Source organism: Notamacropus eugenii, chromosome 5, assembly GCF_028372415.1.
Source record: "Notamacropus eugenii isolate mMacEug1 chromosome 5, mMacEug1.pri_v2, whole genome shotgun sequence".
NCBI lineage: Eukaryota > Metazoa > Chordata > Mammalia > Diprotodontia > Macropodidae > Notamacropus > Notamacropus eugenii.
In genome coordinates this window covers 173,072,971-173,089,278 of record NC_092876.1, presented here as the reverse complement: position 1 = coordinate 173,089,278, position 16,308 = coordinate 173,072,971, and positions in this window count along the sequence as shown.

The following is a 16,308-nucleotide window of genomic DNA, read 5'->3' as shown; positions in this document are numbered from 1 at the left end:
TAGTAACCCTATTTAATAGTTCAGGAAACTGAGGCAGAGAGAGGTTAAAATTTACGTAGGATAATACAGACAGTAAGTGTCTGAAGCAAAATTCAAGCTCAGGTTTTCTAGCTCCAAGGTTTGGAGCTTTATATATCAGCACCATCCAGTTACCCAATATATGTGGGTACTTCCTCCAATAGTGCTAATGGTATAAATCGTAACCCATGTATACCACTTCTTGTGTGATTTCTGTTCATGTCTTCCTGTAAATGCTCCACAGGGAGTCCATGTTACATGCTGGAGGTCTTCCCCTAAATCTCTTCACATTTAGAGTGTGGAAGATTGCCCACCAGTTACCTTTCACTCTCACCACATACCCTTTTTCTGATCATATACCTCTCAAATGATATCCTTTACATTACTTCTCCAAGATTTTTCACTGGTAATAGATTGTAACCCTCTCCCTCTCACCATGTGCTTCTTCATTACCCTTGCTATGACCTGCAATTCTTAACCTATCAGAGATAATCTTATTCCACAACTACAAGTCATGCAATTTCACCAGAAGAACATTGGTGTTAAAAGGATAGGAATTTGTTTCAGAAAGAAATGGGATCATTAAAAGCATTGCAAAGTTTCTCAAAGGTAACAATATATCCTGTTAACTTTTTTTCTTGTGCAACTCTGAGCTAAATTAATTTCCATCTGTAGTATCTGTCCAAGACATAAACTTATTGATCACCTCTATTTGTTGTTTGTCAAACTGCATATCAAAGTCTGGATTATATGCAATCTTCATCTGTAGAGTTTTTCTTGTTTGGATAGTTAACCAAACTCTTAAATGATTATAGATCTCACTTAGGAGTCTTTGCAGTGTGCAAAAATTTGATGTAATCAGCATAATGGCTTCTGTAAACAGGAGCATCTGAAGACACTCACCATCTACATGAAATCCTTCTTCCTTTTTGATTCTGGGCTAAACATGTTCCATAATGATGACAAACAATTTTGTCAAGAATTCTTCTTCCTGTACTCGATATGGATGTAGGACAGAAGGAGATCAAGCAAAGGTGTACATGTGTGTGTGTGGGTGTGACAGAAGGGAGGGCAGATCAGGGGAGGTGGTAGACAGAAGCAAAACACTAGTGAGGAAAGAAAGGGTGAAAGGAGAGAAAGGACAGACCGAAAAAAGAATAGCATGGAGAAAAATACACAGGTATTAATCACAACTGTGAATGTGAATCTGATGAAATCTCCTATAAAATAGAAGTGGATAGCAGAGTGGATCAAAAACCATAATTCTACAACGTGTTTACAAGAAACACACTTGAAGCAGAGAGACACATACAGAGTAAAAGTAAGGGGATGGAAAAGAATCTATTATGCTTCAGTTAAGTAAAATAAAAAAGCAGAGGTAGCAATTCTGTTCTCAGATAAAGTAAAAGCAGAAATAGACCTAATTAAAAGAGATAACCCTACAAAGTACATCTTGCTAAAAGGTACCACAGACAATGAAAGCAATATCAATACTAGTGGTATGTATTCCAAATTCTCAAAGAAAAAGTTAAGTGAGTTATAGGAAGAAATAGACATTAAAACTATACTGGTGGGGGACCTCAACTGTCCCTTCTCAGAACTTGATGAATCCAATAAAAAAAAACAAGAAATAAACTAAGGAGATAAACAGAATATTAGAAAAGTTAGATATGACAGACCCTTGGCATGATCTAGATGTAAAGAGTAACACCATAAGCAAATTAGAAGAGCAAGGAATAATCTGCTTACCAGATCTATGGTGAAAGCAAGAATTCATGACCAAACAAGAGACAGAGAGCATTAAAAATGTAAAATAGATAATTTTGATTATATAAATTAAAAAGCTTTTGTACAAACAAAACCAATACAACCAAGATTAGAAGGAAAGCAGAAAGCTAGGAAACAATCTTTACAGCAAATGTCTCTGATAAAGGCCTCATTCCTCAAATACACAGACAATGAGTCAAATTTACAAGAATTCAATTCATTCCGAAATTGATACATTTTGAAAGGATATAAGCAGGCATTTTTCAGATGAAGAAATCAAAGCTATCCAAAGGTATATGAAGAAATGGTCCAAATCACTTTTAGTTAGAGAAATTCAAATTAAAATAATTCTGAGGAATTACCTCACACTTATCAGACTGGCTAATATGACAAAAAAGAAAAATGATAAATGTTGGAGAGGGTATGGGAAAATTGGGACACTGATGCACTGTTGGTAGAGTTGTGAACTGATTCAGCCATTCTGGAGAGCAATTTGGAACTATGTTCAAAGGGCAACCAAACTGTGCATACCCTTTGATACAACAATACCATTACCTTGTCTGTATTCCAAAGAGGTAATAAGAAGGGAAAAGGGCCAACATATGCAAATATAATTATAGCAACCCTTTTGTGGTGGCAAAATATGAGAAATTGAGGGGATGCCCATTAATTGGGGAATGGCCGAATAAGCTGTGATATATGAATATAATAGAATACTATTGTGCAATAAGAAATGATGAACAGGTAAATTTCAGAAAAACCTGGAAAGACTTCTATGAACTGAAGCAAAATGAAATGAGCAGTACCAGGAAAATATTGTACACATTATCAGCAACATTGTGTGATGATCAACTCAGCTCTTTTCAGCAATACAACAATCCCAAGACAAATACAAAGGACTCATGAAGGAAAATGATATCTATATCCAGATAAAGAATGAACTCTGAATACAGGTTGAAGCATGTTTTTCACTTGCTTTATTCTTTCTCATTTTTCCCCTTTTGATCTGTTTCTTTTATACCTGTGACTGATATGGAAATATTTTTACATGACAGCACATACATACGTTTTATATATATTGTATATATATATATATATATATATATATATATATATATATATATATATATATATATATATATATATATATATTTTCTGGACACATAACTGGGGGAAAAAATAAAATGCCCAGAAGAGACGAGAAGGGGAAAAAAGAATTCATTTCTCTGACTTATAACTCAATTAATATTGATACTATGTAAGTTGTCTCTGCTGCTGCATCTTTCAAGAAGTCTTATGTCATCATCATCATCATCATCATCCTATAGTGCCAATGCAATATCCACAGCACCTACAGTAGCCATGAATATGCCAGCACAATTTTGAACTACGAAATACAACAAACTCTTCACATGGAAGACAGAACCAAAACATTTATTCAGATACCAGAAAGCCAAATTCATCATAGTTACAAAGACATCTATCCACAATAACAATGCAGAGGGCAACACCAGCCCCAAGCCTTCCCCCTGCAAGGTTTCCCACAAACTAGTTCCCTTAAACAAATCAAAAACAGGTTCCCTTAAACAAAATGCCCTTCCCTCACCCACAGCCAGCTGCAGGATTGCCTGCATCCTTCACTTCGGATTGCTCTCTCACTAATTCCCCTCAGTTCTGCTCTAACTCTGCCTCTTCCTGTTCCACCCTTCCTTTTCTATCTATTCAACAAACTCCTCCCACCACAGGCTCCATGTGACCCAGACTTCCATGTGACCCAGGCAGGCCACAAGGGCCTATTAATGAATGGGAAAGATCATCCCGTTTAAACTACCATTACATGCAGCCCCAAGATCTTTCATATTCATTACATAGGTCAATGGTCAACTACTACCAACAGAACTTTAACAGAGATAACAGAAAATAAGCATATAAAACAATATCTTAGGCAACTGATATCAACAGAACTTTAAAACAATATAACAGTGATCACACAAAATAAGCACATAAGATAATATCTTAGGCTGGGGCTTGAGCACAATCACCTCATCATTCCCCCTTCGAATGAGTGGGACCCAAAATCTTGGAGTAAGGAGCGATGGTCTCGTCTTCTATAGGCACTTCCTGCTGAGATTGGATGTAGAGCTGTGCCTGCCCCTAGAGATCCCATTCAAGGGGTCAGTTCTTTAGCTGGCATCCACAGCTTGGTTGATGCCAGGTCTAGGGATGACACATCAAAGTCATGGACAGGGGGTGACATCTGGCTTAGGTAATCAGGCATCCTTACGTGGAGCATGTTAAACCTGTAGAAAACAAATCTGACAAACAGACAAACAGCCAAAAAGAAACAGAGACAATAACCAAAAGCAGGGTAGATATAGGATCAGTCATGCTTCTGGAGTCCATGAACACACTATCATAGCCTCATTCATTGTTGTTTACTGTTTTCTAATTTGCAGTTTTGGGGTCATCATTTTGGCTCGAGGTATACTTTCTTTAATCTGAGTTGGATCTTAGACAATCTCCTATTCTCCTTGCAAATGTGATGAATTTAGATACAATGTTTCAGGAGGATCTGCTCAGTCTAAAATCAAGTTCCTTTTCTTGATACATTTTGTAAAGTTCATTAATTGGAATGCCCTCTATTCCTCCAAAATCTACCTTTGCTCTCAATAGAGCAGTAAACAATTCTTTTCTTGTCAATCTATTCTGACTTGGAATCCTCTAGCTATTTACTCTTCTCTCTCAAGGAAATTTCTTTTTCACTGATTCTCACCATCTAAGATACCAACAATTCTCCTATCCTTTGGATGAACCAACTCAAAATTGTTGGGACTGGAAGCTCAATTCCGTGTGGACAGTCTCGGGCAGGTAAAAGTGGGACTTCTAAATCTTAGAGTCTTACGAGGCCCTCCATGAACAGCGGGGGTTCGAGAAGGTCAGACCGAGCTAGCTCGGCTAACTCGGGTATTTCCGCCTCTCCCCCGGAGATACCTGATGGGTGGAGTCTCCCTGCCCTCGAGGTCGTCCCGGATTGGAGCACACCTAGTTACCTAACAGCACGGTATTGAGATGCAAACTGTGTGGCTGAAGATTAAGTAGGACTGAGGAAGCCTAAAAGCTCTCTTAGCACGTGTGGAGCCAAAGAGAAAAGTAGGGCTCCGTTTCTTTTCTTTCCTCTCTCCCCTCCCCCTCTCTCCCCGCTTATACTTCTACTTCCAATCCCTTAAGCTTAGCCTCCTTAGGAAATCTCCTCCTCTTCGTCCAAAGAAAGAAGACTCCCTGCACTTGTAACCGAAACCCTGTAATAAAGCTCAACCCCTGTTTGACTCTGGAACGTCCTTTCTCTCATACGTGCATCCGGCGTGGCCAGCCGAAGACCTCGGGAGGTGAGGTAAGGAAGACTCGGGTAGCCCAATACAGGCCTCTAGGCTTGGCAGTTGGCGCCCCAACAGGGATTGGGAGCGTAGATAATCCTGGGTGCTTTTGGGGTGCACCCGAAAGGGGCTGTGAAAGAAGCGAGTCCCGAATCCTAGATTCGGAAGGCGAGAAAGGGGAGAGAAGCTTCCCAAACCCCTGGGAAAAGGGCAGGGATGAGGAATCAATTGCCAGTAATAAAGCCAGAGGAACAGGAGGTCTGGGCTGAGAAACTATGCAGGGAGGCGAGGGTCACAATAGAGTTAAACGACCTCCCTAGAATTTTGTAAGGAAGGGCCGGAGAGGCCAGGGCGGGATTGGAATAAGAGTGGAAGCGGAGAGAGGGGAGGGGAGGACCCAGGCAAGCAGAAAGTTCAGTGGAAAGTTAAGGAGCGTAAAGAAAAAATAGATTCGGAGCTCCATCTAGCGGATGGAAAAGGCGAGGCAGGGGAGAATACGCCGTGCCTTCCCTCCGCGCCTCCTTATAACCTGCTCCATTGGTCAGACAGTTCAGGGCCACAGTCCAGTTTGGAAAAAGGAATAAGAAAGGCTATAGAGAATGGAGAAGATGTAGGGACATTTCCTGTGTTAGAAATAGCGGACCCCAGTGTCCCCGGTGGGGTTCGGAGGAGCCACATACCTATAGAGTGGAAGAGAGTGGCGACTCTTAAAGAGGCTTGTACCAAGCATGGCCCTAATTCACCCTTTGTCATAGCCATGCTTGAAACTCTCAGTGGTCAGTTCGTTCTGACTCCTAATGACTGGAAGAGCTTAGCTAGAGCCTGCCTTACCCCTGGGCAGAAAGAAATAAGTACAGGGAGGGGCCAGGATCAGCTTCCCATAACTATTGCCCTTCCCTTAAGGCACTGGAAGCTCAAAGAAAGCCAGAGACCAGTGTGGGGAATAGGAGGGTGCCAAAATACCTTAGAGACAATGCACCCAGTAAAGTGGGAGGCAGAGGATCGCCAAAGGACCGTATGGCCGTTGGTGATTCCAGGACTTAGTTTTAACATCTGGGGCAGGGACATTATGAGCCGCCTCGGAATGAAGCTATCAAATTTTTAGTAAGGGCCATTGCTGTTGTACTGGAGTCCCCACCCTTGAATTGGAAGTCAGACACCCCGATTTGGGTGGAGCAATGGTCTCTGACTTCAGAAAAACTCCAGGCACTACAACTATTGGTTAAGGAGCAATTAGAAAAAGGAAATATAGAACCATCAAAGTCACCCTGGAATGCTCCTGTGTTTGTTATAAAGAAAAAATCCGGGAAATTCAGGTTCCTTACAGATCTAAGGAAGGTAAATCAGTCTCTCATGCCTATGGGAGCCCTGCAACCAGGTCTCCCTTCTCCTAATGCCATCCCGGAGGGTTGGTCACTTATAATCATTGATATTCAGGATTGTTTTTTTTCCATTCCTTTAAACAAAGTAGATTGTCCTCGGTTTGCTTTTACAATACCTCACCCCAATAACGAAGGACCTGCAAAGAGGTATCAGTGGAAGGTATTGCCCCAAGGTATGAGTTGCAGCCCCACCATCTGCCAGTGGTATGTTAATCAAGCCTTAGAAAGCCCCAGACAGCAATACCAATGCAAAATCATCCATTATATGGATGACATCCTTATAGCTGCACCTCAGCTCAAGGAACTGGAGAAGTGTTTCCAAGCAGTAGAAAGGAACCTTTTAGGACTAGGATTAGTTATTGCTCCTGAAAAGATACAGAGAGGACCCAATTACAAATATTTGGGATATCAGATACAGGGCACCATCATTCGGCCGGAACCCCCAAAATGGGATATAAAGATCCAAACACTCAATGATGCTCAGAAACTAGTAGGAGCTATCCAATGGATAAGATCAAAGGTGCCTATACCTTTACCTCTCATGCAACCTTTATATTCACTATTGACAGGAGACTCTGCTTTAAATTCCCCACGAACATTGACTCCTGAAGCAGCCAAGGCCATAGAGGCAATAAAAAAACAATTTTTAGAGTCCACCACATTTCGGTGGGATCCAGGAGGAGATCTGGAGGTATCTATTATCTCCACCACACCTCCCTATGCCGTCATACACCAAAAAGAGAAGCCCCTAGAGTGGGTATATTTAAGTAAAACAGGAAGCAGTTTACTAAACAAGTGGGAATTTCTAGGACGGTTAGCACTAGAGGCAGTAAGAAGAGCCACCCACATATACCAAAAACAGCCAATTCTTTATGCTACACTCACCACTAAGGATGTAGAAGAGTTAGCTCAGAATCATGTTTCTTGGGCCACTATACTCCACTGGGCCCAGATGAAACCAAATTCGACTTTCCTATTCAAAGAATTATTACAGTGGGCCCCAGCACCAGTGAAAAGGTACTCACCAAACCCAGTAGAAGGGCCTAACATTTTTACAGATGCCACGAAACATCACAAGGCATCTATTTATAATTCGGCCTCCCAAGAGATATATATAGTTAACACACCCTACACCTCTACTCAACAGAACGAATTGGAAGCTATAATTCAAGCTCTCCAAATATATAGTGACATACCCATTAATATTATCACTGATAGTCAGTATGCATCTTTATTAATTTCACGGATTGAGGACTCTATTGTAGATTATCGGTCCAATATTTTTTCACAGTGTGAGCGGCTATTGATCACCATTAATAACAGAACACACCCTTTTTATGTTTTACATGTGCGCTCACATACAAATGGCACAGGACCAATTTTTGAAGGAAATCAAATAGCAGACAATTCACTATACCTGGTAGGGCACACTGTGGAACCACAAGAAAGGGCCCAAAAGGCTCATGATAGGTTCCACCTAGCCACAGAAGCCCTCTGCAAATTATATGGGATAACTCAGGAACAGGCCAGAAAAATTGTTAAGAGTTGTCTCCAATGTATCCCATTCCACCCATCTCTAGACCAGGGTGTCAATCCTCGTGGCTTGGCACCCAATGAAATTTGGCAAATGGATGTCACCCATCTTAAGGGCCAGTGCATACATGTGACAGTTGACACATGGTCCGGATTCCTTATGGTGACTTTACAGCCAGGTGAATCAAGTGCTAAAGTAATTCAACATCTTTGGCACTGTTTTTCTGTTTCAGGCTTACCCTTAGAAATAAAGACAGATAACGGCCCTGCCTATACTTCTCAAACCCTTACACACTTCCTCCGCGATCTAGGGATTCGACATGTTACAGGAATCCCCTACAATCCACAAGGCCAGGCCATAGTGGAAAGGGCCAATCTCACCTTGAAGGCGATCCTCGCTAAACAAAGAAGGGGAAAAGGTCGCCTAACACAATCAGAGCTTGATACAGCTGTGTATACACACAATTTTTTGCATATCTCAAGAAACTCACATACTACTCCAGCTATGAGACATTTTGTGACTTTTCCAAGACAACCCCGCAAGGAAAGTAATACCCAGGCTGGATATAAAGACACATGGGCCATGGTAAAGGATATGGCCTCAGGGAAATGGAAAGGTCCGTATAAGATACTAATATGGGGTCCAGGGTATGTTTGTGTCTCCACAGGAAAAGGTGATGCCTGGATTCCCATTAGAAGGATCCGTAGGTGGGAACCGAGGTCGGAGACGACGGAGACGCAGGAGGTGGAGACCCCGGAGAGCCCAGAGACCCCGGAGAAGGATCATACACCACCTGAGCCTGCTGCTGACAGCTTTAACCTTGCTGCCCAGAGAGGAAGCAGCCCTCATCACAACCGCAGACACTGCTGCTGACAGCTTCCCATCTAGGCATCCTTTTTTCGCCAGCTGAATGAGGACTTTGATATCACAAACCCAGGACACTTGGGTGGGGAGGAGGTGACCAATTTTCCACCTGTATAGATCCATTTGCAAGATTAAGGGAGTGGTGATGTAAGGCGCCTACACCACCTGCTTCTCTTAAAATATGCTTTGGGATTTTAGTTGATTGCACTTCCCCTGTTGTAACTCAGCCATTTAGTTTCATCTTTGTTTTATTTGATGCCTCCCTTTGTCAGTTGTGCTAGCTGCAGATTTCTGTGTGAATGAAGTCTTGTTGTAAGGTACTCATATGCTAAAGGCCTTCCTTAATCCACTCAGCCTCCAGCCACTGTTTGCTCTAGAGCCAGGTGCGCTCCGCGCATAACAAAGAAGGGGATATGTTGGGACTGGAAGCTCAATTCCGTGTGCACAGTCTCGGGCAGCTAAAAGTGGGACTTCTAAATCTTAGAGTCTTACGAGGCCCTCCATGAACAGCGGGGGTTCGAGAAGGTCAGACCGAGCTAGCTCGGCTAGCTCGGGTATTTCCGCCTCTCCCCCGGAGATACCTGATGGGTGGAGTCTCCCTGCCCTCGAGGTCGTCCCGGATTGGAGCACACCTAGTTACCTAACAGCACGGTATTGAGATGCAAACTGTGTGGCTGAAGATTAAGTAGGACTGAGGAAGCCTAAAAGCTCTCTTAGCACGTGTGGAGCCAAAGAGAAAAGTAGGGCTCCGCTTCTTTTCTTTCCTCTCTCCCCTCCTCCTCTCTCCCCGCTTGTACTTCTACTTCCAATCCCTTAAGCTTAGCCTCCTTAGGAAATCTCCCCCTCTTCGTCCAAAGAAAGAAGACTCCCTGCACTTGTAACCGAAACCCTGTAATAAAGCTCAAGCCCTGTTTCACTCTGGAACGTCCTTTCTCTCATACGTGCATCCGGCGTGGCCAGCCGAAGACCTGGACAGGTAAGAAAGACTCGGGTAGCCCAATACAGGCCTCTAGGCTTGGCACAAAATAACTGTGACCTCCTGTTGAGTAAAATCCTCAATTACCTCCCCAAACACTATGTGGCCTCCTTGGTTCTCCTGTGGTGCTTCTGCCTGAGAAGCTGCCTACACATACTTTCTCTTGTTACTTTTTTGCTTCTTTTTGTGAGATAAACAACAGCATTTTCTTCTACCACCTGAGACTTTCTAGCTTGCTCTTCTAAAGGAGAGTTTGAATGCTTCAGCATAAAAAGCTTCTCATGCAAACTAGCCAACTCCCTTTCCATCTAACTTTTTTTTGCAGCAGCTTGTTTCTGTTTTACATATAAATTGATAGCTTGTTAACAACTCATCCTCTTCTACATACTCCTGCCATTTCTTTCCCTGGTTCTATTGGTATTCCTCGCAAACATCTTTCTAAGTCTCTAGGTTTTCTCCATTCTGTAGTTCTGGTTCTCAGTTTTCACAGAGCCCTGTGCTTTTAGCCTGTTCTCTTGCTAGGGAGGAATAAGACAAATCCTCCCAACATGGGATATCCATTTCTCTCTCTAAAGCATTTCTACCTCCAAATAGAGGTCTGATATTTCACCATCTCATTATTGTTGCCATTTGTAGTGCCAATGCTATAACCACAACATCTGTGGTGGCCATGAATATGCCAGCCCAACTCTGAATTGCAAAATACAACACACTCTCCACAGAGAAGACAGAACCAAAACATTTATTCAGACACCAGAAAGCCAAATCCATCATAATAATAAAGACATCTATCCACAAAAACAATGCAGACGGCAACACCAGCCCCAAGTCTTCCCCTTACTAGGCTTCCCACAAATCAGCTCCCTTCAACAAATCAAAGACAGGATCCCTTAAACAAAATACTCTTCTCTCCCTCACAACCAGCTACGGGCTTGCTTGCACCCTTCAGTTTTAATTGCTCTCTCACTAATATCCCCTCAGTTCTGCTCTAGCTCCACCCCTTTCTGTTCCACCCATTCAGCAAACTCCACCACAGCTCCATGTGATTCAGACTTCCATGTGACCCAGGCAGGTCATATGGGCCTATTATTGAATGGAAAGACCATCCCATTTAAATTACCATTACAGATCCTCATCACCATGGCTAGCTATCATTTCTAGAGCCCTTTAAGATTTGCAAAGCACTTTTCATTCATTCATCTCCTGAGACATTTGACAGCAAAAGTTATCAGTGAATAGAGCACTCAGAAGAGAGGAATCAAGGATCAACTGACATTTTAAAGCATTACATGTAAGAAATTATGTTTGAATTAATTCTATTGGTGAAAATGTCGCTAACACTTTCTAGAAAGCAGAGTAATATAGTGATACATTGGATATGGAAAGAGAAGACCTTCGCTTGAATCCTGGCTTCTACTCATGAGATGAGAGACCTAATACAACTACCTGTAATAGCATGCCTATTTTTCTCATCTGTAAAATACTTTCCATCATTGTTGTGAGGGTCAAATAAGGGAATATAAACAAAAACAGTTTGTAAATGACGTTAAAAACACATCATTAATGTAGTGGAAGGACAAATAAACCAGGAGTTGAGAGAGCTGGCTTTTGGCTCTTTAGAAAAAACTATTTGCGGAGGGGCAGAGCCAAGATGGCGGAGTAGAAAGACACACATATGCTAGCTCTGAACCCACAGCCCACAAAATATCTGTAAAAAAGAACTCCCAACAAATTCTGGAGCAGCAGAAGCCACAGAACAATGGAGCAGACGAGATTTCTGTTCCAGGGAGCCTTGCAAACCTCTCGCAAAAGGTCCTTTGCGCTGTGGACCCGGAGCCGAGCTCAGCCCTGCCTTGGCCGCGCGGCACCAAGAGGAGCAGATCCGAGCAGGCTTCAGGGACAGAATCTCCAGCAGCCCTGAAGGTCCCTCCACCCACGGGCCACAAAGGTTGGTGAGAGGGTCTTCTCGGCTTTCCGAGAGGGGGTGGGGTGCCCCCATAACTCAGGCCCCCTCAGGAGGCAGCAGCAGAGGCAGGAGCAGACCAGGGCTCCCCAAGCAGGCAGGAGCCAGGATCCATTGTTGAAGGTGCAAATCAAACTAAAAACAATCACTTCAATCATGACACAAATACAAAGAAAATACCAGCTAAAATTTACTTACTACTTCCAACTAATTAGATTTTAAACTGCTATGTGTTAAAAAGTAGTTATAATGTATTGATTATGTTATTACAACTATAGAATGAACCAAAAACAGATAAATAAATATAGCTCATAGTTATGAAATGGAAAGTGTTAATTAACACTCTGTATAAATTTAGGAGGGCAGAATCTTTGGAATAGAAGGAGATTTGAAAATCATCTTGTCCAAATGTTACCTGATACAGGAATCGCCACTAAAATGTCCTTTAGAGAAAGTCACCCAGACTTCATTACTGGCAAACTCACTATACTTCCCAAGTGAGTACACTCTATTTTTAGATAGCTCTAAAAATTTGAAAGGTTTTCTAAATATTATCAAAATCTCCACTATCTCCCTCAAACACCAATATCTTCAAACTATTAGCCCTAGTGATGCCCTCCAGAAGCAAGGAGGCCAAAATTAATCCTCGTTCCACAAAACTAACTTTTAAATATTTCAGAACAATACAGAATTTTTGTATTGGTAGGAACCTCTGTGGTCATCTAGTCTTACCTATAAACAAACAGGGAGACAGTAACCATCTCTTCTCTGCCAAATCTTCTTTTCTCTAGGTTAAACCTCCTCAATCTGTTTTTTAAAAATGCTTTATGCTTATTGAGGGGATGTCCATCAAATGGGGAATTTCTGAACAAGATGTGGTATATGATTGTAATGGGATATTATTGTGCTATAAAAATGGTGTGCAGGATAATTTCAGAAAAACTTGGAAAGACATATAAACTGATGCAAAGAGAAGTGAGCAGAACCAGGAGAACATTGTACACAGTAACAGCAAAATTGTACAATGATCAACTGTGAATTAGCTATTCTCAACAACACAATGATCCAAGACAATTCCAAAGGACTAACGATGAATGCTATTCACTTCCAGAGGACTGATGGAGTCTGAATGAGAATTGAAACATACTATTTTTCACTTTCTTTATCTTTCTCATGTTGCTTTTCCTTTTTTTGGGAGGGGGGGTTTGGGAGGTCTTGTCTTCTTTGACAATATGAATAATATGGAAATATGATTTGAATGACTGCACATGTATAACCTATGTCAAACTGCTTATAGTCTCAGGGAAGAGGGAGGAAGAGAATTTGGAACTCAAAATCTTAAAATGTTAAAATTTACGTATGTGTAATGGGGGAAAATATTATTTTGAAAAATTTTTGCTTTTTCAATTTACATTCTAATAACTTCTCCACTGTCCCAGATTGAATCTGCCCTTGTAACAAAACATCTTTAAGAAGAGAAACCGGGGGCGGAGCCAAGATGGCGGAGTAGATAGACACACATACACTAGCTCCGAACCCACCGCCCATAAAATATCTGTAAAAAAGAACTTCCAACAAATTCTAGAGTAGCAGAAGCCACAGAACAACGGAGCAGACAAGATTTCTGTTCCAGAGAGTGTGAAAACCTCTCGCAAAAGGTCCTTGCACTGCAGACCCGAGGCTGCGCGGCACCAAGAGGAGCAGATCCGAGCAGGCTTCAGGGACTTCAGGGACAGAATCTCCAGCGGCCCCATGGGTCCCTCCACCCACTGGTGACGAGGGTTGGTGAGAGAGTCTCTTTGGCAAGTCGAGAGGGGAGTGGGGTGCCCCCATAATTCAGGACCCCTCTGGAGGCAGCAGCTGAGGCAGGAGCAGACCAGGGCTCCCAGAGCAAGCAGGAGCCTGGATCCATTGTTGAAGGTCTCTGCATAAACCCCCTGAGGGAACGGAGCCCCAGTGGTGGCCCTGCCCCCACCTGAGCACCTGAACTTAATCTCACACTGAATAGCAGCCCCACCCATGCCAAAAACCCTGAGGCTGGGAAGCAGCATTTGAATCCCAGACCCCAAGTGCTGGCTGGGCGGATGCGGAGGCGGGATGGGTGTGGAAAGAAAACTCAGAAGTCAAGTCACTGGCTGGGAAAATGCTCAGAAAAGGGAAAAAAAACAAGACTATAGAAGGTTACTTTCTTGGTGAACAGATATTTCCTCCCTTCCTTTCTGATGAGGAAGAACAATGCTTACCATCGGGGAAAGATATAAAAGTCAAGGCTTCTGTATCCCAGCCCACCCAATGGTCTCAGACCATGGAAGAGCTCAAAAAGGATTTTGAAAATCAAGTTAGAGAGGTGGAGGAAAAACTGGGAAGAGTAATGAGAGAGATGCAAGAACAGCATGAAAAACAAGTAAACACCCTGCTAAAGGAGACCCAAAAAAATGTTGAAGAAAATAACACCTTGAAAAATAGGCTAAATCAATTGGCAAAAGAGGTTCAAAAAGCCAATGAGGAGAAGAATGCTTTAAAAAGCAGAATTAGCCAAATGGAAAAGGAGATTCAAAAGCTCACTGAAGAAAATAGTTCTTTCAAAATTAGAATGGAACAGATGGAGGCTAATGACTTTATGAGAAACCAAGAAATTAATCACAAAACAAAACCAAAAGAATGAAAAAATGGAAGATAACGTGAAATATCTCATTGGAAAAACAACTGACCTGGAAAATAGATCCAGGAGAGACAATTTACAAATTATGGGCCTACCTGAAAGCCATGATCAAAAAGAGAGCCTAGACATCATCTTTCATGAAATTATCAAGGAAAACTGCCCTGAGATTCTAGAACCAGAGGGCAAAATAAGTATTCAAGGAATCCACAGATCACCACCTGAAAGAGATCCAAAAAGAGAAACTCCTAGGAACATTGTGGCCAAATTTCAGAGTTCCCAGGTCAAGGAGAAAATATTTCAAGCAGCCAGAAAGAAACAATTCAAGTACTGTGGAAATACAATCAGGATAACACAAGATCTAGCAGCTTCTACATTAAGGGATAGAAAGGCATGGAATATGATATTCCAGAAGTCAAAGGAACTAGGACTAAAACCAAGAATCACCTACCCAGCAAAACTGAGTACAATACTTCAGGGGAAAAATTGGTCTTTCAATGAAATAGAGGACTTTCAAGCATTCTTGATGAAAAGACCAGAGCTGAAAAGAAAATTTGACTTTCAAACACAAGAATGAAGAGAAGCATGAAAAGGTAAACAGCAAAGAGAAGTCATAAGGGACTTACTAAAGTTGAACTGTTTACATTCCTACATGGAAAGACAATATTTGTAACTCTTGAAACTTTTCAGTATCTGGGTACTGGGTGGGGTTGCACACACACATAGAGACAGAGTGCACAGAGTGAATTGAAGAGGATGGGATCATATTTTAAAAAAATGAAATCAAGCAGAGAGAGAGAGAAATATATTGGGAGGAGAAAGGGAGAGATGGAATGGGGCAAATTATCTCTCATAAATGAGGCAAGCAAAAGATTTTAGTGGAGGGAAAAAGAGGGGAGGTGAGAGAAAAACATGAAGTTTACTCTCATCACATTTAACTAAAGGAAGGAATAAAATGAACACTCACTTTGGTATGAAAACCTATCTTACAATACAGGAAAGTGGGGGATAAGGGGATAAGCAGGGTGGGGGGGATGATGGAAGGGAGGGCATGGGGAGGAGGGAGCAATCTGAGGTCAATACTCATGGGGAGGGACAGAATCAAAAGAGAGAATAGAAGTAACGGGAGACAGATTAGGATGGAGGGAAATATGGTTAGTCTTATACAACACGACTATTATGGAAGTCATTTGCAAAACTACACAGATTTGGCCTATATTGAATTGCTTGCCTTCTAAAGGGAAGGGGTGGGGAGGGAGAGAGGAAGAGAAGTTGGAACTCAAAGTTTTAGGAACAACTGTCAAGTACTGTTCTTGCCACTAGGAAATAAGAAATACAGGCAAAGGGGTATAGAAAGTTATTTGGCCCTACAGAGCAAAAGAGAAGACGGAGACAAGGGCAGAGAGGGATGATAGAAGAGAGAGGAGATTGGTCATAGGGGCAATTAGAAAGCTTGGTGTTTGGGGGGGGGGGACAAAAGGGGAGAAAATTTGGAACCCAAAATTTTGTGAAAATGAATGTTAAAAGTTAAATAAATAAATAACTAAATAAGTAACTAAATAAATAAAGTTATCAATGATCTCTTCACTGACAAAAAAAAAAAGAAAAAATGATTTGCAAAGCACTTTTCAGATATTTCGTTTTATCTTCACAACAACACTGGAAGACAGGTACTATTATGATCTCAATTTCACAAATGAGGAAGCTGAATCAGACAGTAGTTAAATAGATTGCTCAGGGTCACATATCCAGTATCTGAGGCTAAGTTTGA